The sequence below is a fragment of the Plectrocnemia conspersa genome, unplaced genomic scaffold (genome assembly GCF_051122295.1).
Source record: "Plectrocnemia conspersa isolate PC_06_02 unplaced genomic scaffold, ASM5112229v1 ptg000001l, whole genome shotgun sequence".
Lineage (NCBI taxonomy): Eukaryota > Metazoa > Arthropoda > Insecta > Trichoptera > Polycentropodidae > Plectrocnemia > Plectrocnemia conspersa.
Genome location: NW_028277165.1, coordinates 29,830,854 through 29,856,505, shown reverse-complemented (window position 1 = coordinate 29,856,505; position 25,652 = coordinate 29,830,854). Strand labels below are relative to the sequence as shown.

At 28.4% G+C, this 25,652-nt stretch overlaps 1 protein-coding gene across 5 annotated transcripts in view; it reads left to right on the top strand.

The window, feature by feature from the left end:
• Window positions 1-25,652, top strand: part of KaiR1D (Kainate-type ionotropic glutamate receptor subunit 1D) — a 368,488-nt gene that overhangs the window by 175,046 nt on the left and 167,790 nt on the right. The gene's annotated exons all lie outside the window — the stretch shown is intronic.

Below are 25,652 nucleotides of genomic sequence, written 5' to 3'. Positions count from 1 at the left end.
ATAAACTTCACCGCAATTATTACACAAAAGTTCATTTTATTATACAACACTGTATAAGTTCATATTTTGAAATAAAAGTTTTATTCAAAAATATTCGCTTATTTTTAGTGCATCTCTCAATGGCTTACTGCTATTGTGGCCTCAAAACTAACACTATATGGCTTCTTCTTTGCAATGACAGCAATAATAGATATTTTATCTATACTCTATTTGTGTTAACACAGTCAGTTCGAGAGCTATCCATTTCAACATAATTCATAATTGAGAAAGAGGTGGCAAATTTGGGCTGACGCCCCTACTAATAGCTTCAAATCACACTATACGGATAAACGTTCAATATTTTTTAATATGTTTGCTGTCTATGATATCATTTTAATATTTTTGCCCATCTTTTTTCAACCTTAGGGAGTATATTTTTTATAAATGTTGAAGTTGGTCTGTGTTATAGTCAGTTACCGAAGTACGAATTTCACATCCTAATTTATTTTTATTTTTAATCGAATCTGGGAGATCAGAATTAGTGATTATTATTTAAATATATTTTAATTAATCATTACAGATTATATTTTTCTCGATTTTCATAAGCTCACGAATGAAAAATTTAAATAAAGTAGTGACATTTATCGATCTTGAGCTTCAATAGTAAATGATAATTGATACAAATATATGTCACTATTTTTAAGACTGATTTTAATCTGGTGTCTTACTAATTACTTGTAATTTTTCTTTGTGTTTACAATGTTCTTAAAATACAATAATTGTATAGAATAAATTTGCTTATTAAAATTATTTTATAAAGACTAATTATCTTATCTAATAAAAAAAATATTGTCATATGATATCGTTTTCAATTATTGTTTAAAATATGTTTAGACTAAAAAACAATGCAATTCAATGTGAAAGATAACTGATTACTCACTATTATTCGCTATCGATTCTTTTTTCGTGTTGTTTATTTCCTGCCAATTTGTGGTTTTGGGCTTTGAGCTGTGAAATCCAATTAAACTCATCAAGTTTAACAGGTTCCAAATTGAAATTCAGTCGTCGCGCTTTAGCAATTCAGCTCAGGTTACACGGCAGGCGCGATTTGTTTAGCAAACACGTTGAATGTATCTGTATTTTATAAAAGTATGACTAAATATGTATGTATATGTGGCCTCTAAATAAAATTGTCATATAGTAATATAGTCATAAATCATATTGCAAATTATTGCATATTTCCTTTCATGTCTTTGAAAGCTTTCTTGCAGTAAAAATGGATAGAATGAAATACATATATGTATTTATGATTTTTATGGTTTATTAAAAATATATTTAGTACGAATTCACTAAATTTTATACAAAGGTAAAAATGTAAATAGCATTTAAATATAATAATATTATTAAATTAAGTAAATATGTAAAAATATCTATGTTTATGAATCGAAATAAATTAATTTATATACTAGTGTTTGCATTTAAATTTAATATTGTAGATAAGGCACGTGTAGATCGTGCCTTATCAATAATCATTTAACTTACTTCACTGAATTTATAAATAGTTATGACATATACGTGATTATAATAATGTATATTTATTTGCAATGCCACATAATTTTTCTCAAAAAAATTAAGTATTAAATAAATTGTTATTGTCTTTTACAGCATCTATTTACCTGTAAAGTAATATTTTTTGGGCTTCAAAATCTCTACAAAATAAAGATCTAAAACTGGCAATGGGTATGCTACAGTAATACCAATGTAAAAAAATTAAAATTTGTTACGAGTTCAGAGATTGAAATTTAAGTTTTTATCTACGTTGACTTAATAATTTTTTTCTGATTTTTTGCATAATATTTAATAATGTTTTTCGATACACTGTATTAATTATTTAATAAGTAATGTAGTACTAAATATTTAAAGGTAAAATAAGAACCTTTTAATACTATAATTTTAACGTGTATTTTTCTCCTCTTTCTGTAATTGTTTGTTAACAGGTTTTATTTTCTTTTGGATATCTTCTTTAGGTTAATAAGTCCTGTTTTCTTTAAAATTTAATTAATTGATAAATTAAATCGAACAAATATAAGGAAGGACTTATTCTAGCGAATAATCTGTAATACACAAATTTAAAAAAATGTTTTCATTTTATATTACAAATATTTCTACGGTAACTAATATTGTAGTGTAATTTGATGCGTCTTTTGCTTAAATTATAGCAAACACAGTTTAACATTAATCCAGAAGTTGTAAAATGCACAATAAATCTTTACTCAAATGAACATAAATAGGTATTGTTATGAAACATTTTACATTCCCCTATTTAATCAGCAACAATTTGATTATTTCCTGATAAATATTTTCCGCCATATTGTTTAAAATATTACAAAATCGATACTTAATAGACTTTAGATTATTTTTTATTTTATTTTTATTTTTCAGTTTATTTATTTGTACAACTGAAAAATATATCCACAAAATGCATAGAATCTGACCCTTTTATTTGGTGGCAAAACGAGATTAACACACACGAGTATTCCCTAAGAGGCAATAATGAGATTTCATCGTACCTATGAACCTTTCAGATAGAACAACACACGTGTTTGTATCTGAATAAGTACATAAATGCGCACAAAGAAAGTTCATGCGCCTTAACCAAGCGCTATTATCGAAAGCTCCGAGCGCGGGGCGAAAGCTCGCACGCCAAAAGTTCCATTATTGAATTCCAAATACATTTTTCGGTGGATGTTTCCACCGCTTGTCGCATTCCCCGGATCGTCGTGTTGTCGTCTCCCTTTTCCTTTTCTCCTCCGCAACGAAATTATCCGATTCCCAGGTATTCCCGGGCGGGCGAGTATATACACGGTTTACTCGGCGACATCCTTTATTGAAACGTCGTCTGAAAATAAATAAAATAATGAAAATACACACACGTCGGCTTGTGAGATAGTCCTAAGAAAATCTGACGTAATAACACAACATAATTTAAGGTACTTAAATATAATTTACTTGTGATCATGGGTTTCTTGAAAGGTTTTGATTTAGAAGCGCGATGGCAACGCTTATACTTGATTGTATCTATTCTTTGGTTGTTACTAATGATTTATATAACAATATAGAAGCCGAATCAGATGTTAAAAATAATGTGGTTTTTATTGCTTTCCGAACATATTTCTGAATTTTGTATCAGAACTTACTAACTCATACAACTTAAATTTAAAATAAACAAGACATTTATTTTGGGATTACCTGGTACATTATTTTGTATAAAATTTTTAAACATTATATATATATATATCTAAAGATTGAGTGATTGTTTTTAATGCGTATAGATTTTAATTAAAATATTCTCTTTTGTGAAAGAGGGATGATACAGGGAAGAAGCTACATATATAAATCGCATGTTTTCCTATCGGTCAGCAGAAAACTTTACATTCGCTTCGAGAGAAAAACAAGGCAAACGCGACTAGTCGGAAAAGCGTGGAAAACCCCTGGCGTCTTAGGGTTTTCCGCTTTCCCGGCTAAATTGACCGTAACCGAGGGGGTCGTGGGGAATAACGGCAGCTCAACGAGTGTATCCCACTTTTGTAAACTGCCACATACATCACGCGGCCTACATTAGCTTTGGGCGTCGCGTGATCCGCATGTTTTGTATAACTGTCGCCCTTTGCATAGAAATTATACTACGGTACGAGCAAACAGCGCTCGAGATGCTTTCCTTCGTCTCTCCTTTATCCCGTGGCTGCTCTCGATGCTTTTGCTCTTTATTTATTATGTAATACCATCTAAATTTATATTTATGTTATGATTACGTCTCGTGTCGAATAATTTAAATCATATACTCTGAATAGACGACGAGAATCATTATTCGTGGACAAAGATGTATCTATATGAGAGGCCCTTATTTTAAAAAAAAATCTTTTAAGACGCTTCCTTAAAAATATGCCACTTGGTGATAAAGTGAGTCCTCTAATGTTGCAGATTCATCTGATATAAGAGATACGTAGCATATCAGATTTCATAAAGCAAAATATACACAAAAATATTTTTGATTTTAAAATTACAAGACAAGGTGCTCCAAATTTATCCTGCGATAAAACACTTCATAAATCTTTAAACTTGAACACCCCATTTATTTTATTGGATAGAGAATAATACATCTAATCAAATTAAAATTACAGAAATCTTAGTAATTATTTCAAATATAATACATAAAATATAAGTAAATAAAGTTATTAATTATTTTGGGTCCTTGAATTGCAAATGATCTTGAAATTAGGCACAATATTAAAAAGTAAATTATTATATCTGTTTTCGTTTTTAGGCATAATAAAAAGTTTCTGTTTCACATTAAAATTCTGTAGTAAACGAAAGTAAGAATAATAACTTGTTTTGACAGAGGTACTCTTTTTATAAATTTGCCCAAAAATCATGTTTTGCTGATGCTTGTATTTTTGTTTTTAATTAGAGTCGTTTATTCAATCAAGTAGATTTTAACCCGCGAATCGTCCCCATAAGTTTTCGGAAAATATTGCCAAGCAGTTGTTTTTTTAAGTAATGTGATTATTTAAAAATACATTAAAAACTTCTTCATTTACTTTAAAATGTAGTTAAGCTAAACATTTATTTAAAGCCAAAAAAACAGTTAAATTTATTTCGTTTATTATTAAAATTCCTAAATTTTAATTTTTTTTTTAAATATGTCATTTTATCTATTGTATTAAAAATTAATATGATAAGTATCTGCTAAATACGCAACATTTTTTTAACATGAAAGATTTCTTACAAATTCAATTTTAATTTTACCTGAATTATTCATAAAGTTCATAAAGCCCCATTAGTCTATTTTTCTGGATAGCCATCTCATTAAATTGAAGTGATTTATATTCACTACCCATTTTATTGCACGAAATCGTAAATACTCTGGATTATATTATTAGTTTATCATTTCTACTGCTTTATCCATAATACTTTTTTAATTCGTGCTTGCTTATGAAAATATTAAGATTATTAGTGGCTCCTGAATCTACTTTAAAAATACGTTATATAACTCCCTTCATCTATCCTATTATTGCTAGAGCATTATCTGAACAAATATTAATACACATCTCATGTTTTTTAATATATTTATTAATACAGTTGAATATATCTTATCTTGTGGCATTTTTATGTATATATGTGTACGTTAACATATTTTATTTTTTACTTTATTAAATGTATAACAAACAAATACTAGTAGTACAGTCAGTTTTACGATATATGTAGATTTTCACTGCATATTCACTGCATATTCACTGCAAAGTTTTTGTTATGTCATTAGAAAAATCTTTGACGCGTCTTGAAACAGTTTTTAATGCAAGGCCTAAAAAGTTTTTTAATTGTATAAGCTTCAGCATTAAATGCACTGCTAAGATGTGTCTTTTTTTATATTTAATTTCAGCAATAGCAATTTGCGTTATCTCTTAAAAAAAATCCAAGTATTTTCCTTTAACAATCAGTGCTCTTGAAATTTTATCTGGAACCAAAGTAATTTTAACAAGCATCTTATGTCATAAAACAAACATTGCATCTGAAGCATCTGAATTTCCAATAGCCGTAAATCTCAAATTTAAATAACTTTCATCATACTTCTGTTTTTGATATATATTTTGCCAAAGGTACAGTTTGTATATACTTATCTTTTTTAATCTTAGATGTATCAGTTCTAAGAAAATCAGGTTGTAAAAGTTCCTGCCTAAAACTAAAAATCATTAGATTGCTTTTAAATATTAGTTTAATTCTATAATAAAAATAACAATTTTGTAAAAATGTCACTTTACGCAAATTTAAATAGGCTTGTTGTAATGTGAATAATTTACAAAAAGTTTTAGTGCAAATTTAATTTAAATAAATTTTAATCATCAAAATAACACACATGTGAAATAGATAATATTCTCACAGACTTGTTTTTTATAGAATTTAATATTTAAATCAGATTTACAAGCGCGATTTACTGACTTGACAATCTTGGAAACTGTCGACAGACTAACGACAGTCGCTTCTCACGTCAGTCGGTATCGGGCAGCCGAATAAAAATAATATACGCCATTACTTGCCTGTTAATATGAGGTCAAACATGTTTGAATAGTTTGTGAAACACTGTATTATACGTATTTAATAAAAATAATTGAACTACAGTTGCATTATAATAAATAAAAAAGTATATTTGTGTAATGTTTAATAGTGTCAGTGTCTCTATAATATTTAAATGTATAGGTATTAAATGCTTAAAACATTTTTTTTGTATAAATATTGCTAAAAATATGCATAGTATTTTTTTTTTAATAATATTGTTTTTTGGAGATTTTATTTCTGTTATTAGTTTGCGATAACTGGTATAATTTTTCAGCTGATTATGTAAATTATGCTATTTATTAGCTATATGTATCTAAGATAAGTAGTTAATACAGTGAGTTAATAAAATTATTAAAATAATTAAGAGCTTGAAACTTGACTTTCAATCATTTTATTATGATATAAATTATTAAAATATGTCAAGTATTTTAAAAACAACTTTTATCTTGTAAACAAGATTTTTAAAATACAATTTAATCAGAATTTGTATGTTATAAATATTTATAAAAAAAGGCAAAGAAATAATCTAAAACTTAAACGCGTGTGAATATTATTGCTGTGTATTATTATATTAGTCAGTATATTATTACACAAACATTTATGTTAATTAAATATTTGTATATATTATTAAACAAATATTTACATAATTAATAAATAAATTAAAATAATAAGTATTTACTCATGAATAATATTTTTTTTATTCGATTGCTACGTATTCCTATTATATAATAAATTTTGAATGACATATTTTATTACTACGCAACATATACATATTTTTGAAATGCGAAAAAATTCTTGAAATAATTCAAGCATTGTTTTCATTTACTGTTTTATTTATAAACTTCAAGAGAGTGAAAATAGCTTTCATTGAAGGTCAAATTTACATAACAAAAAAATGAAAATGCCTTAGAAATGTACGTAAACCAAGTCAGTTATATAATACAACTTAATAAAATATATTTACACTATAACAATAAATCATATTATTTTTACTATACAGGTTTTTATATTATTTAAATTATTGTAATGATTTATTCTTGGGTTAAAAATATATCTGTAAGTTATATAAATATAGTGTATGATGTAATTCTACGCAGCAGTTAAAATTCTGAAAAATGGTAATTTTCGGTCACAGTGGTAGAGCTCAGCCAATCGAATTAAACGATTATTACTGACCGTTTTGTTCAGTCGGATAAACTTAATGACGCTCGTCGTATAATGTGGGAGTTTCATGAATAATGCTGTACGAATGCTACCCGCATTCTCTAACAATCGACGTCAGAGAGGCTGTTAAGGTTTTAGTCGGTTTTAAAGCAGGTATAGAGAAAATTTTAAATTTAATTGAATTATTTATTTTTGTACTACATATTACAAAAATCAACCAAAAATTAGGGTTTTTATTTATGAAGAATAAAAATTATTTTAGCGTAATATTACTTCAAACTTGAAATAATAAATACAGAACCTTAAACATAATGAAATTTTAAGCCAAAAAATCGTAGGGAAGCAAGGGAATTAATCTGACGGCCCTTTAATAGAAAGTCAGAAATGAAACCCGGTCCTGTGTGACAACGCGATTTGAGCTTCTCAAAACCGTTATTCATCTCTAAAATGAATTAATTTTTTAATGGCTAAAACAGACAAAAAATATTTACATGAAAATATTGATTCTTGTTGCGTTTAATCGGCATAAAATATTTATTCTTATACTTTATTTTTAGTATTCACTTGAAATTTTTGCTTTGGTTATAAAACTTTATAACCAAAAGTTATTCGAAAATCTTTGCCACTTTTTGCACTACCTGCTCTGAGTACAGCTGTAAATTGAGCGCATAAAAACCATTATTAATCTTAAAAATTACAGCGGTTTTTACCTTTTAAAAATAATAACCTTAATAAAATTCTCATTAAATTAAAAAAAGTTTATCAAATATTTGGGTATTTTATTATTATTTTAATATTGTGCTTTACTAGATAATTATTTAATATTTTATTTTCTCATTATAAAATAATAAATTTTATTGTATTAAATTATTCACAGATCTCTTATTATGAATATTGAAAATATATTCAATAAAAAGTTTGCTGGAAAATTGCTAGTTATATTTTAGAATTATAATATTTTAATTTAATAACAAACTCGATTTTCCAACTGTTTGAACAATTATCGGTTTTTTATTAAGTAAACTTCTTGCTTATTCATTTTTATTTGCTTGGAGCGTAACATTTAAAAAAATAATCTATGTAAATATTATTTTATCAAAGTAAAAAGTTGTTTGATAATTGAAAATTGTTACCATATATTAAAAGCATGCAATTTCGCATATTGTTTTAATTTAGCAATGCTATTAATAATACAGTTTTTTTACATTGATTTATTAATGCAAAGCTTTAAAATCTTTAAAGTATTTTAGTTATATGCGTGTAAATATTTTGATTTAAAAATATAATTTTTAATTTTAGTTATGTTTAATTTGTATTAAAATTTTAATGTGTTATATATTTTATAAATATTTTAAACCATTAATATAAAGTGAATTATTATAATCTTTCTCCTAAGTAGATTCGTTGCAAAGATTTATTCATGGGGTGTTCACTGTTCTGACCAACGCTCGCTCGCTGCCGCTCACTTGCACTCAACCTGTCCAAATTTTTTTTATTAACTCGACAAATATTCGCTCACGGTTAGGTTGGTTCTTAAACACGCTCGTCTGTCAAATATAGTTATCGATGTAACAAACTCACTAGTTCAAACATACATTATCTGGTGAAAGTATACATGAAATATAGCATTATAAGCTTCAACTGAAACATAGTTAGTGCATAGTTTGTCTAGACATTGCATACTTTATCAAAATGTAACACTTTAACTGTAACATATACATATATTGCCAATTAAATTTAAAAAAATAGGATTAATTAATTTGAATTTAATCAAAATACTATTTTTTATACTATAATCATTTTTAATTTAAAGGATTATTTTTCAAATATTTCACTAAATTAAGGTAATATTCTAACGGGGTGGTAATTAATCGATCAGATTTTTTTATCAGATGAATTTTAGTGGTTTTCCAGGTGATTGAGAATTAACCAAAAGATAGGCAAGCGCTAAAGATGTTTGTTAAATATTAAATGCAAAATCCAGGAAGAAAATAAGACTGTATAGATTTAATTAAAATCAAAATTTGTATGATATAATATTTATAAAAAAGACAAAAAAATGTTAAACTTAACGCGGAGGAATATTATTGTTGTGTTTTAATATATCAGTTAGTATATTAATACACAAACAATCATGTTAATTTGATATTCTTATATATTAATTGACTAAATATTTATTCATGAATTATAATCTTTTTTATTTTATTGCTACGTATACCTATTGTCTGATCATTTTTTTGCACTTCAAAGATATATGTTGCGTACTAATAAAATATGTAATTGAAAGTTAAATAATCAGACAATAAGAATACGTATTAATCGAATAAAAAAACATATAATTCATAAGTTAAGTACTTATTATTTTAATTTATTTATTAATTATGTAAATATTAGTTAAATTTTTTAAATTTCACATGGTCTGCATTTTGATTTTTTTTTCGTCTAGAAAATTTTGCATTGCTCGAAATAAATGCAAAATTTTCTAGAGGTAAAAAAAACAATTTTTAATTAAATCCTTCAAAATAATGCTAATGTATTTTTTATTTTATTAAAAAACGACATTCGTATGGATAATATAAAATTTAACTTTTTAGCTTCAAAAATTGCATTAACTAACTAAATTAAAAATAAAGTGTATTGTATAATTGATATTTTAGAATACCAATTTAAACTTATTTTTACAGCCAATAAATAGAAAATTAGCAAATAGTATTTAAAATACATATTATATAAAATACGAGTATACATTAGCGATTTCCAAGAATCTAATCAAAACATTGGAAGGTTTGAAACGCACTGCAGTTTGCGTTAATAATTTAATGCAAAAGCCAAACCGTGAATTATCACATTTTCACAGCGCATTTGAATAATGTCGACATTGTCGCTGCCGATTGTTTACGGAATATATCCGTTACCCGACCGCAAATTGAGTGCGTCCGTCGAATAATTCGGTGCACACAACGACCCGTCCTCGACGTTATCCAGTTGATCCCGCGCGTCGGCGAGATAGCTTCCACATATTTTATGACCCCGATACACGCTTGATTAATCCTGACCAGGATTTGCAGGGATGAATCTGCCGTTGACGCATCTTATCCAAGGCCTTATCGCAACACGACTCTCTGAATCTCCACACCCTTTTTTTGCGGCGGCTAAGGATTCCAAATCTAATTTTGGAACGTGTATTGAAAGCAAAAAAAAAACGTGAGAATATTTGTATCGATTTTTTGTATCACTACTACTTACACATTAACTTTGTTTTAGTTCATAGTTTTATTTCATACTTTATCTGTTAATTGGATATGCAGAATATTTTCTTACGTATTTATTTGTATTCAAGTAATAATATCAATGCGGCACGTGTATGCAGTGCCGTATTAAATTTATAGTTCAGTAAATGTAGTTGCAAATATGTTGGGGCCCCACTTGAAATATTTTTGAGCTATTCCTGTGTGGAGGCGTTTTTCATCACTTAATCGTTTAAATGTTGCAACCCTGATTTTTATATATATATTGTAAAAAGAAAAGGATTTTGTATTATATATTATTTTTAAATTAACAAAAAATTAAATCATGTACAAATTGAATTAAATCACAGATGTATGATGTGCTCTTAGCCTGGTCAGAATCTCATAAAATCCAGTCATCTCCAAAGGTCAATTTAGCGAGAAGTGTGAAGCGGCTGATGAATAAATATGAGTTATTTACTATTAATTTTTTAGTATTTTTCACTGCAAAAAATTAAAAATTATGAAGTTTGCCTTACTGTTTTAATAATAAAATCATCAATATCTAAATAAGTGTTACGTTAATTGCGAACACAATTAGGACGAGAATTGACTACGATAATAAGGATTAATATTATGATGAGTCGCTAAATTTGTCTACTCTTTGTATATTTTATGAGCTCGTTTCAGGTGGCGTATAATAATAATTCAGAAACGAGTCATTTCACCACGATTTGTGATAATGAAGCCGATTATTTATCGAAGCGATATCGATCAGGAAGACGTTTAACCCAAAGTCGGCTGTAATAATAGTAGATTTTAGCAATCGGCCGATCTAATCTGAGAACTACAAATATTATTTTATTACAAGGGTTATTATCGACACTTCCTAGAATCGTCTTTCATCTGGTCTTCTCAATACAATCGACGGATTAACTAGGGACCCATTAGTGACGATTAATCTTATCGACGTGACCCGAAAGCTCTCCGAGATTTGCCCGAATTTACAGCCGCCGAGCAATATCAATTGGTGGTTTGTCAGCCAGTTTTAAAGTCTGAAATTAAAATGTCGTTCTAGATGTTGTAATTTATGAGGATTTATAAATAATCAAGATACGAATAAACGCTTTTTTTAAATTTACCATTGGTGAATTTTAGTCTAAAGGGCACATATTTTATGGTTGAATATATTGTGTTTACACGGATCCCAATTTTTAGATTAACGTTTCATAAAATTGTGGCTAAAGATGACTTTTTTAATATGTATATTTTTATCGTAAAGAAAATTACATTTTTACAGGTGAAATTCAATTAAGTTGCAACGCGATTTTTCTTTTTCGAGAAAGTACAATCAAATGAAACTTATTGTATGTTATCAATTATAACAGGTATTCTGTATTATTTCTATATTTATATATTTAAGTAAAATAATAAATATTTTTTTCCTTCTAAATGTATGTATTGTTAACGCACTATTCCATTTATAAATATTTATTAAATAAATTATTTTATTGATAAATTTTATTTATTAAGACGATTTTATTATCTACATTGTGCATTTCATGTGTAAGACATCCCAAAGCTCTATTTATTATTTTTTAATTAGTTTTTCTTGTAGTTCCAGGCGTGAAAAAATTATATGTTATAAATATTCAATCGAATTCTTCGTTTCATTAATTTCTACATATTTTGGAACTTGGATTATTTAATCAAAAAAACGCGTTAACAATAAAAAATATGATTTTAATCAATAAGCAATTTAATTAAACCCATTATAACACATGCTTGATGTAAAATAACATAAGTAATACTATTTTTTCTAAATTACAAGTCATTTAAAAGGAGCTTTAAAAATATATATAATAAAGCTTTTTATTTTAATCTTAAAAAAACCATATCAACCTTTAAATACTAACAGATAAAAAACACTCATTTTCATATCTGAAAATATTATAAAAATATTTTGCAAAACCACGCTAATCCAATAGTCATGTGTATCGGTGAATATGATTAAAACAACCTTAAATTTAAATTGTCAAAGCACATATTGTTTCAGAAAGCATATAAATGCTTTCAGATCTTGAGTGAAAATACATTCAAATTATCCCCTAATCAATTGTTTTTTTTTCACTTAAATTGTAACAGGTTTCTTAGTTTTTACCCTTAAATTATAACCACCAAAGTTTTATATTATATTTGTATTTTTTTCAATTGAAGCTAATAACAAATTGTGAGCATATTAATGTTTATAAACCAGTGACATGTATAATATATTTCATAAGTATGGTTGTATATATTTAAATAAGCGTATTAAAAAAATACTTACACCTTCAAATCTCTTTAATACATTGATACATTTATTAGTTAATTTTCTTGATCCTGTATAATTTTGCGTTGAAGTATTTTAATCGTACATGCGCCAACGGTAGAAAAATATGATATAAAAGACACATTTGATGACGAATTAGAAAATATATATAAACGATGTAAATATGTTTATAGAAAATATCAACGTTAAGTAGAAAAAAAGACAATTTATGTACCATAGTTGGCAAATATAGTCTGCACAATGAATGTAATGACAATGGCACAAGGCTTGTGATCTTTGGGGCGTCCAAAGATGTGGTTATTGGTGGTTCTATTTTCCTACATAGAAATATCCACAAATGCACATTGAAAACTCCCGTTTTAAATAATCTTATATTTTGTATTTGAAACGTAACTAAAATATTGTATTAATTAAATAATTATGAAGCTCAACTGGAATATAATTAGATTTAAAATAATCAATAGTTTATAATTAAAAATATATAAAGCACTTTATATAGACAACTTGGTTCAGTGTTTCGCGCTTGTTTTTAATTGAATTCTCGTACGTAAGATCTAACTGAAAGTTAACGGTTTAACCGTAAGCAAAGCAGGAAGCGGACGCTTAAACTTGCGGATCAAGTGGTTGCCTAGCTTCCTTGTCAAACCCAACTAATTGCAAGAGGGTTTTTAGCAAAGATGAGGTAAGCTTGCAACTGTGTAAAATTTTAATGATGCCTTCAAAGCTTACAGTTTGTTTAATAATATACTAAAAATCTGTTACAATTAGTGCATCCATTAAAAAATCATTATTTTTCCTCTACCGGTTAAAGCTTTTAAGCTCCGAATTTATTTCACTGCGCTTAACGCGATGGGAGGATACTATAAACAGTTATCGAATTTATGACGGAAGCTTTGCGAGAACGAGATTTTTTGTTGTTGAAAAAGCTTCGCATGAGCGAAATAAAAGTTTTGTTCTCTCAGAAGTGTCCCGGGAATTATAACCGCGTGGCGTATTTTTTCCCCTGTCTCTGTCGTATCTGTCGTCATTATTAATTTGAAAAGCGATCGTAAAAATCGCGGACATGGCACTCTGTCAAGTGATGGTCCATGATGGAAAATTGATGAAAGTGGCGTGATGAATAACGAAGCGGATTGCTGAGCTTGGGCTTTTCCCGCAACTGATTTATTGTCATTGTTTTATGGCTGCTGCGCAGTTAACGGATAATCGATCACTTTTTGTGCGACAATGTGAAAAAATTGCAAGTGAATCAGTTAAATGAGAATTTGGGTGTATCAAAGGCAATAACGAAATACTCTGCTCATTAACGTTATTAGTATTAATGATAATGGATGCATAAATACATTTCTCACTAAAAATATTGTTAAACAATCACTAATATTTTTTCTCTCTATTCTCTCATTAATAATTGTATAATACTTCTATTTATCATTTTATTTTATTTTATTTTATTAATTTATTTAGCTTATTAGCTAATCTTTACATCTAACAAATTTAGTAAACATATATAAAAAATATATAAAAAATACATAACAGAAAGAAAAAATAAAAATATACAATAATAAAGACTTAATATTATAATTTATTTCTATATGTACGAAGGTGTTTTTTTATTCCATTTATGAAACCCGTTATATTTTTGCTGTTTCGGATTTCTCTTGGAAGACTATTATACAAATCAAAACCTCCGTACATAACTCCCCTAGCCGTACTCGTTTTCTTATACTTAATTATCTTTAAATTTTCTCTATTTCTAGTATTATATTTATGTACATCTTTATTTCTTATTAAATACTTATTAAAATATTCTAGTAACATATTATTTTCTAACTTATATATAAATACTAAAACATTCATACTCAATATTTCTTGAACATTCAACCATTCTAATCTATCAATCATACTTTTACAATTAGTTAATCTATTTTTATTTAAGATTACTCTCATTGCCCTATTTTGTAATTTTTGCAACATTTGTTTGTCTAATTTATTTAACATATTCAATAGTGTTGCACAATAATTAAAATGGGGCAATATTATACTATTGTAAATTATTTTTTTTGTATTTATACTTAATATATTTCTTAATCTAGATAATAAACCTATTTTTCTACTAATTTTTTTTAATATGTAATTACAATGTTCTTTAAAATTTAATTTTGTATCAACAATTACTCCTAAATATTTTATATTATCCACTATTTCTATACTAGAGTTATTTATTACTATTTTGGTACTATTATCTAACACATTTTTATAATTAATAAACATACATTTAGTTTTATTCTCATTTAATTTAAGTACATTATTCTTTAACCATATTTCTAATATACTTAATTCATTATTTAAATTATTTACAATTTCTTTAATGTTATCACCTATGCAATACATTAATTTTACATTTTTTCACGTTACTAACTATATCATTAATATACAAAACAAATAACAATGGTCCCAATTTAGACCCTTGTGGTACTCCATAAGACACTAATTTCTCTTCAGAATATACATTATTTATTTTAACTATTTGCTTTCTTTTATATAAGTAATTATTAAACCATCTTAAAACTATATCACTTATACCTATACTCTCCAATTTCTTTAACATTATTTATTCTGAATAAGATGTTTTTCATTAATCAATATGGTAGCGATTTTTTTTTAGTGAATACCGTAATTTTTAAATAAAGTTATGTTTCAAAGCAGAATTTGTGATTGATAAAAATAGAAAAGATAAGTCTCTATTTTCGTTAGTGTATTGTACCAAAATATAGTTAAAAAGACACGTATTTATATTTATATTTACATGAAAAATTGAAAAACATTTTTTAAACATCGTAAGCTATATTTTTTTAACGTTCCTTAATAAACTTTAATATTATTATATTGGTTTAAGAAATTCTGAGATATTAATTACAAATTTAATTTTTTAAAACCTCTAGCTTTTAACTATTCATGTGAAAAAATCTTTAATATATCATTTTTTTTAATTCAATGATGTATATTGCTGCATGTTCTAAAATATCACAAGGAAATACAGTACAACTATATTCTTTCAGTCACTACAAAAAATGGTTTATGAATGACAATGAATTTTAATTATTTCCACATGTTGAAATCAGTTCATTGTTCTCGAGATTTTATATGAGGTTCAACAGAAATCTTATCTGTAGTATACTACTAATTAACAGAAATATATTTAAAAAATATAATAATATATTTAATTCCCATGTATCGAGACAAAAACATTATTTAAGGAGCAGCAACGCGGATTTTTCATAGCCTTAGCCACTTCTACAGCATCACTACTGTAAGGGCTTATTTATAAAAGACTAGAACGTCTACTATATATTTTTTGGACACCACTGCCTAATACTCTCGTATTAATTTTATATGTATAGTGAATACCAACTAGAGTCTCCAATTACTCGAACCATCAACTACTCGAGTATAGAATATTAAAATTTTAAAATACTCGAGTACTCGAGTACTTTCGAGTATTTAGAAAATCTACCAAAATAGCTATTATTCAAATTCGTGCACATATAAATAAATAAATAAAATACTTAGTATGTTAATTTTTACAATTATTTTAACTTCACGAACATACTTTTTAAAAACAATAATGCAAAAAGTGTCTCGAATTTAATATTACTGCTAACCTTTGGTTTTATTATCCCTGTTATGGAAAAAATCCTTTCCGTTGCTGTTGATGTTGGTCTTACTGTCATTAACGCGTTGGACAAGGCTTCTAATTAATATCTGTTCGCTTTTTATAGATATACAATTTTTTGAACTCTCTTTTTATGTTCTCTTCTTTCATTCCCTTCTCTGCTTTTCTCTTATTTCCTACGACTATTGACAAAATAGCATTTTGTAATTCTTCTTGAATAGATTTTTTTTTAACAATATACAATATTCTACTCCTTCTGATTAATGCGAAGAATTTAAATCTATATTCTTTGAAGATGTATTTGGGTGAATCCCTTTCACTCTAGAGCTTAACGGTTCGCAAAGAACTGACTTTACTTTAAATGCCTTTAAAACACAATTGTTTTGATTTATATTTTAAGCTGAGGGATCAGTATAAACAATTGACAACACTTTAGGCTACAACTGCATAGTCATAAAACCTAAAAAATTTTTTTGTTGATATTTCATATTGTTCATTGCCATAAATTAGATAAGTCGGGACTGTCGAACAGAAAACACAAAAGAAATTTCTCCGTCGTACCCACTAACATAGCCGACGACCGGAACTATGCAACTATGGAACTATGAAAAAATTATACCTGATAGTAACCGCTCTAACTCGGGACTTCGAGCATAAACGCCAAATAAAAGCAAGACGTTAACCTTTACCGGACCGAGTTAAAGTTATTCGAGTATTAATCGAGTAATTTTCAAAATACTCGATTATCAAGTACTTGAAAAATAGACAAAAATACTCGAGTATCGAGTACTCGATTACTCGAATTGGAGACTCTAATACCAACTCATACAATAAATATTTAAATATTTTTTTAGTGTAAAAAAATATTTCAAAGTCGAAAAAACGTAAGCAACTGGCATCCAAAGCATCACCTGGCGCTTCATCTTGACAATGCACCGTCACACACCACCGCACAAGCAATAGACATTTTTATCTTACGTTTTTTATGATTATCTTAGAGTTCAAAAACATCCACGGGGAATACAATTTCATCCAATATCAATTGTAGCGTAAAATTATTGTCATCTGATTTTATTGTAATATTCTATAAATTTATGTATGTAGTTCTAAAAGAGTAGCATAAAAAATATTTTTTTTAATAACGAACGTTATTCAATAACATATTAAAGTTTTCTCTCGTGACTTATGTGCGATAAAAATAATTCTATATACGTAATACAGAGTTTTGTCCTTGCCTTTTTCGCACGAATTCCTCATGTAGTCATTCGAGTCTTATCCCGCGAATAAATATATATAATAAATACATTCATAGGCGCGTGTCGTATCAAAAGTTATACGTTATCTTGATAATTTATACAATTTATCATGTATGCCAAGTTGCAAAGTCACGGATCAAATTACGCAACAAAGCAGACAACGGCAATATGCTGCCATATTGGATCCGAGTGGCAATAGGGGATCGTTTTCGCGGGGATGCCTTCCCTTTTTAGGATATTCGGGAATGTTTCCATGCATGTATGTGTGCGTGTGATTCCCGAATCGGCCCTTTTGTATAGCACCATGTGAATGAGTTTCCAAAAATGATACATATTGAAAAAAAACTGCGCAAAAAATATGTTGTATCATACGAGTGTATTACTGTGGCAAAATAGTAGAGGCTGGAAATATATGTGTTGTGTAAGGAAACTATATCGTAGCCATAGGCTATTTATCAATCGCTCAAAATGAAAGCTGATACATGAGCATCGTAAATATGTACAGAAAACCATATATCTAATAAATACATTCATAAAGTACATATACTAACTAAACCAAAATACCATGTGTATTTACTGATTCATTTATTAGTATTACCTGTTTCTTAGTTTATTATTTAATTAAACTACTTCACGATATGACTACTTGAATTACAATGTCTGTCCGTAGCAGTTCATAACTGTCAAAAATGGTTTGTATTCGATTCTAAATTGCGAGCTTAAATTTCAAGGCCGACTCGCTTGTATTAATTTATATATGTATCAGCTTTTATTGATTTCAACATTAATATTTCGCGAAAGGGTGTTTTAATTAAAACAATTTGCATTGAAGCAAAGCAGAGTATTTAATTAGGTAATTAAATATAATTTATTAATATTTTATGTTAAACAAAGACATTTTTTAAATTAGCCTTTAAGTGAAAACACCACATACGATATCAATCACTTTCAAGATAGCTCTGACTCATCTGGACTCTTCCGCAATTGACATCGCCACCCGGTATTGACACCTGATTTAAATTTACATATAAAATTGACCAATTCACACCACCAGGTCTAAAAACCTAAAGATTTATGTGAATTATACTTTTAAATTACTATTGAATGCTTTTAATTGTTATTTAAAAAAATAAATATAATTATTGTTGGATATTTACGAATAAATAGTGGAGTCCGTGACGTATCAGACAAGTAATCTTGAGGATACGGGCTCGAACCCCAGCAGCAAACTCAAATTTTTATTTATAAAAATATTTTTTTTAATAATACTGGACCAATCTGCAATTAAAAATTAGTTTGTTATTATAAATGATGTGTTTGATTGACTAACACAGTTGGTCCAGATTTACTCAGTTGTAATTAATGCAAGCAAATGGTTAATTTAAATTTCAATTTTTTTAAATTCTGTGCAAATCCTAATTTTAATGTATTTTTATAGTGAAATTGTTTAATCTCAGACTTAAAATCCAAGGTTTTTATTAATTATCTTATTTAAATGTGCGATATAATTGTATTTTTTTTTTGTCGTTAAAGCTTCATACAAATATACAATTGCAATTTAAAACTCTTAGATTAGACCGATGAATGTGATATTTGTAGCCAGATAGTGGCTCAGGTTTTTAAAGCCAGTTTTTAGAGTCCATCAAGTGATTGCGGATGGAACTTAATGACACATATTTTATAATAGTTCTTCTCAAAAACTAAGATCAAGAGTGCAACTCTACTTCTAAAATGGTTTCAATGTATAATGATTCAGACAATGATTTTTCTATGCAATGCCATTAGAGTTTCAAAGCTTTAAAAAAAAGGTTTAAGATTTTTTTGTAATAAATTATGACTTTTAAAACTCTGCGTGGCTATTGTGCAATTGTGTGTGTCATACAAATCTCTAGTTCTTATTATTATGAATCAAACCCTTGTAGTTTGTAGATTTTTGAATGCCATTGTTAAAACCCTCAGAGGTTTTTCGTAGCCATGTTTTTAAAATGACAAAACTGAACTACATTTTTATAAAAATGTATAAATCAAGTGCTTTTTTGAACTTAAATTTTTTTTTAAATGTTTCGGTTAGTTTTAACAAGTAGAAAGTAAACTTGATTTAATTTTTAAATATTACTAATAATATTTTTCATTAAATTTTCGACCAGCTGAGTAGTTTTTTGACTTTATTTTTTATATTACCATTTACAAAATGAAGCTTTTAAAAAGAGCTTTCGCATCTTATGTTAAAAAATAGCGTTATAATTTTAGTACAGATCTTGATCAAAGAATTTATTAGAAATTGTTATTACTTTTACGCTAGAAAGTATATTTTTTTTAACAAATTTAATCATTTCTTACATGTTTTTACAATTGAACTTATTTTTAAACTGTAGTTAGTTATATTCATTAATTAGATGGATTTTATTTGATGTCCTCTTTTGTAAAGGGAAACGCCTATTCTGGCAGAGACAGATTTTGGCAATCAAACGAGACCCCTTGATTTGGTAGCAATTGATCTAAGCCCTTGACTGATGCGAAATGGCGTCACTAGAGGCATTCGAATAATCTATATTGTCATTCTAAATACATATATTTTTATTTATATATCTTATTATTATTATATCATAAAAAAAGTATTGAAATTTAAAATAGTATTTATAAAAAACAATTCATTATTCATCTGATAAAAAATATTAGTGCGTTGGTTAGCAACGGCAGTAAATAGCAAAAAATCAGAATATACATTCGAAATTACCAGAAAATGTGTAAGTGTCTATAAATATTCTCGACAAATTGTGTCGCAGCACTAGTCTAACGCAATTTGTCACTCTTTTAGTACGCCGCCATTACGACGCGGCACACGTGTCGCCATTTTGAACGGCGGACTCGGTCAGTGTTGCCAGTGCGAATTAAATGTTTCGTAAATGAAATAGCGAAGCCATTAAAAGAAATGCCGCATCATACAAATGGGTGAAATGCCAGACGGAACCCGTAATGTACAAAAAAATACAATTTACTATCTGCTCGGATTCGAGTAGATTATTTTTTTAACAATATTTTTTTCCGATTTATTTACTTATTTTTTTACAGTATTTATTACGAGCGTCTTTGAGTCATTTCTTCCGCCTTTGTCAGATGCGCTATCGCTTATGATTTATTTACTGCTCGCTGTGTGATCTCCATTTTTGCTCTTCTGTATACGTGAAATACATTTTGAGTCCATTTTGGCAATATAAATAAATAAAATGTTTATTTTTTACATACTTCATACAAAGCGTCCTTCTTGTCCTTTATTTGAGCATACACAAATTCTCACATCAATATTTTAAGAGCGACTTTTGTATGGACTATCAATGTGAGATTTTTCTAAAATAATGTAAGATGTATGTGTGAAAATATATTCTATGAAATATGCAACGTAATTGCAATATTTGTATGAATATGTACTATTTTATATTTGAATAGAAATAAGTAACTCTATTATTAGGTATCTTTAACCCTTTGTTCTGGCATCTTTCTCTAATATAATTCCATTTTATCCGCGTTAAAGACATTTTTTGCAGCTTCTTATATATATCAGCTCCCCTTGCATCTTTATAATGTATCAAAAAAATATTTTTTAAATCTGTCAAATCATCCACAACTAGTGACAAATTTATCATCGCTTTCATCAACTCCTTTATGTTTTTTTGTTATACGAGTTGATACTTCAACGGTATCAATCCATTTAAATAAGCAATTTTCCATTCCAGCTACTATTTTACTATTTACACATGCAACTCGTTTTATGGATTCAGAGGATCCGATAGTAGCTCTATCTCTATTTTTTCTGCTTCGTTGAATTGAACGAAGCGTCGCTTCGTATAGATTAAATTCTATTGAAATTACAAAAAAAAATCTCCATGTTCTAATCGATCTGAAATATTAATATTTTTTATTTAAATTTGTTTTTATTCTTAAAGAAAAAAATAAATAAATAATAACAGCGGATAAAAAATTAAGTGTAATAAATATTTATATAGAGACTCATCATAATCCGTTTAGTAGATAGTTGCTAATCCTTGCCGTATCACTCAGAGCTCGGAATACAAGGATATCCCGGAGGTCAGTTAGAGAAGAACATACAGACGAAGGATATAGAATGTATTGAATGAACGTAGCGTGAGAGCAAGCAAGACCAATATAAGCCATGGCCAAACCGTACCAAATCTAGCGAACAAGTGTGACGTAGTTCGTGCTCTCGGGGAGTATGAGCGTGTTCCCGGGGTCTACTGTATATTGCATGTATCTGATTCTTGGAACGTAAAACGTGCACATGTATATTATATTGCTTTTTGTGGTATATTGTGATCTTTAAATTAAATTCTCAGATTCGCAATGAGTTTTATATCATATTTTTTTATACTTTTACAGTTAACAAAATATCTTTATAATTTTTTTATAAATATAAAATTAGACTATTTGTTGTAAAAAGTATATGTTGAATTTAAAAACTGTAAAAATACTTTTTTTTCTGAAAAAATATTTTCTGTGCCGGTCGCCAACAGACTAGCGTTATGATGTTAGAAATTCCTTTACAACGCAATTAATGCTTTAAAAATGATTTTATGTTTTTTTTTGTACCCTGACACAAACAAAGCAATCAAAAACTCTTCTTGTAAGTACATAGTAAAACTCACAAATTCTTCTTTTGCCTGTTTTATAAACATATTGAGGCTTAATGTACATTGCAAAAAAATGCTAAACACTACTCAAGTCATTTAGAATTCGTCAGGACCAGCAAAAAATTTATCGATAGTACAAACGCTGCCGCAAAAAATTCATATCATACATATTATCACAAACAGCTTCTGCTTATTTTTCTACAGTACTTACTTATGACCTGAGCAAATTAAAAAATAACAAAAAAACCTTTTCACTTCGATTTGGTCCAGCCATTTCATCACTTTTAAGTTGCATTTTACTTGCGCTTTAAAAGAGATTTATTAGAGAGAGATCATTATTAGCACAGCTCTTAAAATATATGTTTTTTAGTTTAAATTTTATACAGAAGTGATATTATATAATAGCATAAAATGGCACAAAAAACATCACAAAATTGAATAATGGTCTACTCGTGCACACGGCGAATCATAATTACGACAAATTTCCACAGGGAAACAATTTTGAGTTGTCCTTGACGCAAAGGCAAAGATAAAATGAGAGACATATAGAAAAAAATCCCTTGCAAGTCCATTTCTTTTGTCGGTTGAAAAGTTCGTAAATTATCTCTTCGACCGCAAGGATGACGAAAAAAGGACACTTTTTGCGGCAGGTCTGCCGCACGTACAACAATACGTGTTGTCGAATGGTTTACGATCCGCGCTTTCTACATTTTCACATTTCGCAACTGTGAAAATGAGGCGTGGGAAAGTGGTCGGAGGTTGGGGTAGTTTGGGGGCAAAAAAACACCAAGATAAATTGTCCGGGTTCACGATCCCAGAGTTTCGGCAGGGATGTTTCCTGACTCCGGAATGCTCGATTATAGATTGGAACACTAACAAGCAGATGCTGTTAGAATTTTATTTACACGATTACACAAGTGGGGCCCAAAAAAAATTAACTTTCCTTGTTACGTAATGGCAATATACATTATTTATCGTTAGGTCTGAATATATTCGACCTGACACTTATAAAAAAACTATTTATTTACTATTTCGATATTTTTCTCTATTGAAATTGTACAATGGTGTATATTAATATTTTTCTGTGGTAAAATTGTAATATATTTTAAAAATAACTAATCGTATCTGACATGTCAGCAATATTTCTAAAATATCTGAAGTTGGTAGATCGGCAATAAAGTTGTGGGGACCACATATTTACGGTCACATACAGATATGGAATCGAAGAATAAAATAGCTTCCCATATCGAATCAACCCCTCGCCGACGCGTCGCGGATGTACTAATCAAGCGCGACAAAGAAATAGGGGAGCTTTCGGGAACAGCGATATAAAAATTAACAACCGTTATTTTAAGTCGTCTTAATTAAAATATTCTTCAGACAAGGCGATGAAACAGTTTCCCATGTCTAATCGACCCCTCGCCCACACACGGATCTGCTAATCAAGTGCGACCAAAATTAGGGGAATCTGCAAACAGAGCAATAACATTTTACGTCTTCCTGGATTAAAAATAAACAAACTAGTTTGAAACCGACAATCCCACGCAAAAAGGGAAACGACATCTTAATTTTAATATGTCACGGATTATTTTATAATAAAATCCAGGATGACGAATATTGCACCTTGCAAGGGAGACGATCGTGAGAAAAATTACACTTGCGTGAGGACCAAAAACCGTGGGAAACAGGACGATATTGCGCAATAATATTGACGGAAGTCTACTATATAAGGGGTTGGAGTTTCCAGACAAAGACACATCACTCTTGCCATCGGCACGGGAACAAGCAGCCTCACTGAAGTCCACCCTACGCCAGCGAAGACTTACGAGACGCCTGCCTGGAACTTCATCCTGTCGCAGAACCCCTGGACGTCCGCAAAGGGCATCCACCACAGCAGGAACCGAGCTAAGATCAACCCTTTTGGAACGCGAGCCGAACAGCTGATATTTTGGCCATCCAGCACTATCTGTGAACTTCTCTCCAGAATTACGGCCAATAATTTAAATAAATCGTTGTCACGTAATTTGTACAATTTAGTAGCTAATAAAAACCTACATAGGTGACCTACAAAGTTTTTATTACTTCACTGAAATGATGCTGTTATTAATCACTTTTCTCCGTATGTACATTTTACATTTTTTGCATTGATAATAAAATACTTAGATCTTAAATTTTGCATGAAATTACTTGGGTAGAATCTCTTGCATGATTCCCGGCAGCAAAAAAAATGTTCGTACCGCCTATCGTCGTCGTAGATGACAAGAAATATTATTCAGATAAGCGCTTGTATATGTGATCCTGTGAATCAGCTAGTCGCCGGCAGCTACAAAATAATAACCAAATTTTTGTGTAAAAGCTGGATTGGATGTTACCTTCATTTAAATGTCATCGCTTTATATGTAAACAACTCAATGTGAAAGCATTGGACATTCCCTGAAATTCACATTTTCATGTTTTCCATTTTGATATCCTTGTTTTAAAAATATCTACATGATATTAATATATTTTGTAAACACATAAATATAAAATAAATTTTTTTTTTTTTTTAATAAAAAATTATTAAAGTCTATGAAATGTTATAAATTATGGTATATGTGGTTGTTACACTGTGACACAAATCTCTTTCTGCATTTTTTGGTAGGTTGAAACTGATTTTCTGATTGTTTGAGGCTTCTCATTGTTGCTCAGTGATGATGTACTCCTTTAAAGCTGTTCTATATGCGTGTTGAAGCTTACTGAAGACAGTCGTAGTTCTGGTAGCTTGGTAAAGTTAGCTAAATCATAGTAATGACTGAATTATATGTTTTCATAAAACAAAAATTTCCTGTATTTTACCAATTATTATTGAACGAGCATTAATAAGCCAATGCATAATGTTTAATGCACAATATAAAATTGCACTATAAACCTTAAAATAACTCAAGCGAAAGTGTCTCATTTGTTTTTATATCGTTGGTTTTGTGAATTCTGGATATGAGAATGAGTATATTTGTTAAAATTATAGAAAAAACAGAATGAAATATTTTAAAAGCAAATTTAGTGTTTCGCTGGTCCTTCGTGACCCCAGTAAGACGACCCTTCCGCAATAATTAAAGTCGTACACAAATAATAATATAATTTTTTTCTTAAGAAGAAAAGTAGAACATTATAAAATTTACTTAATAATATGCAAATTGCTAAGATCATTTTAAACATAGTTTTTATAAAAAATATCTCTTACATTTTATTTTTTCTAAAAATGTTACACTATGACGCGAATTTTTT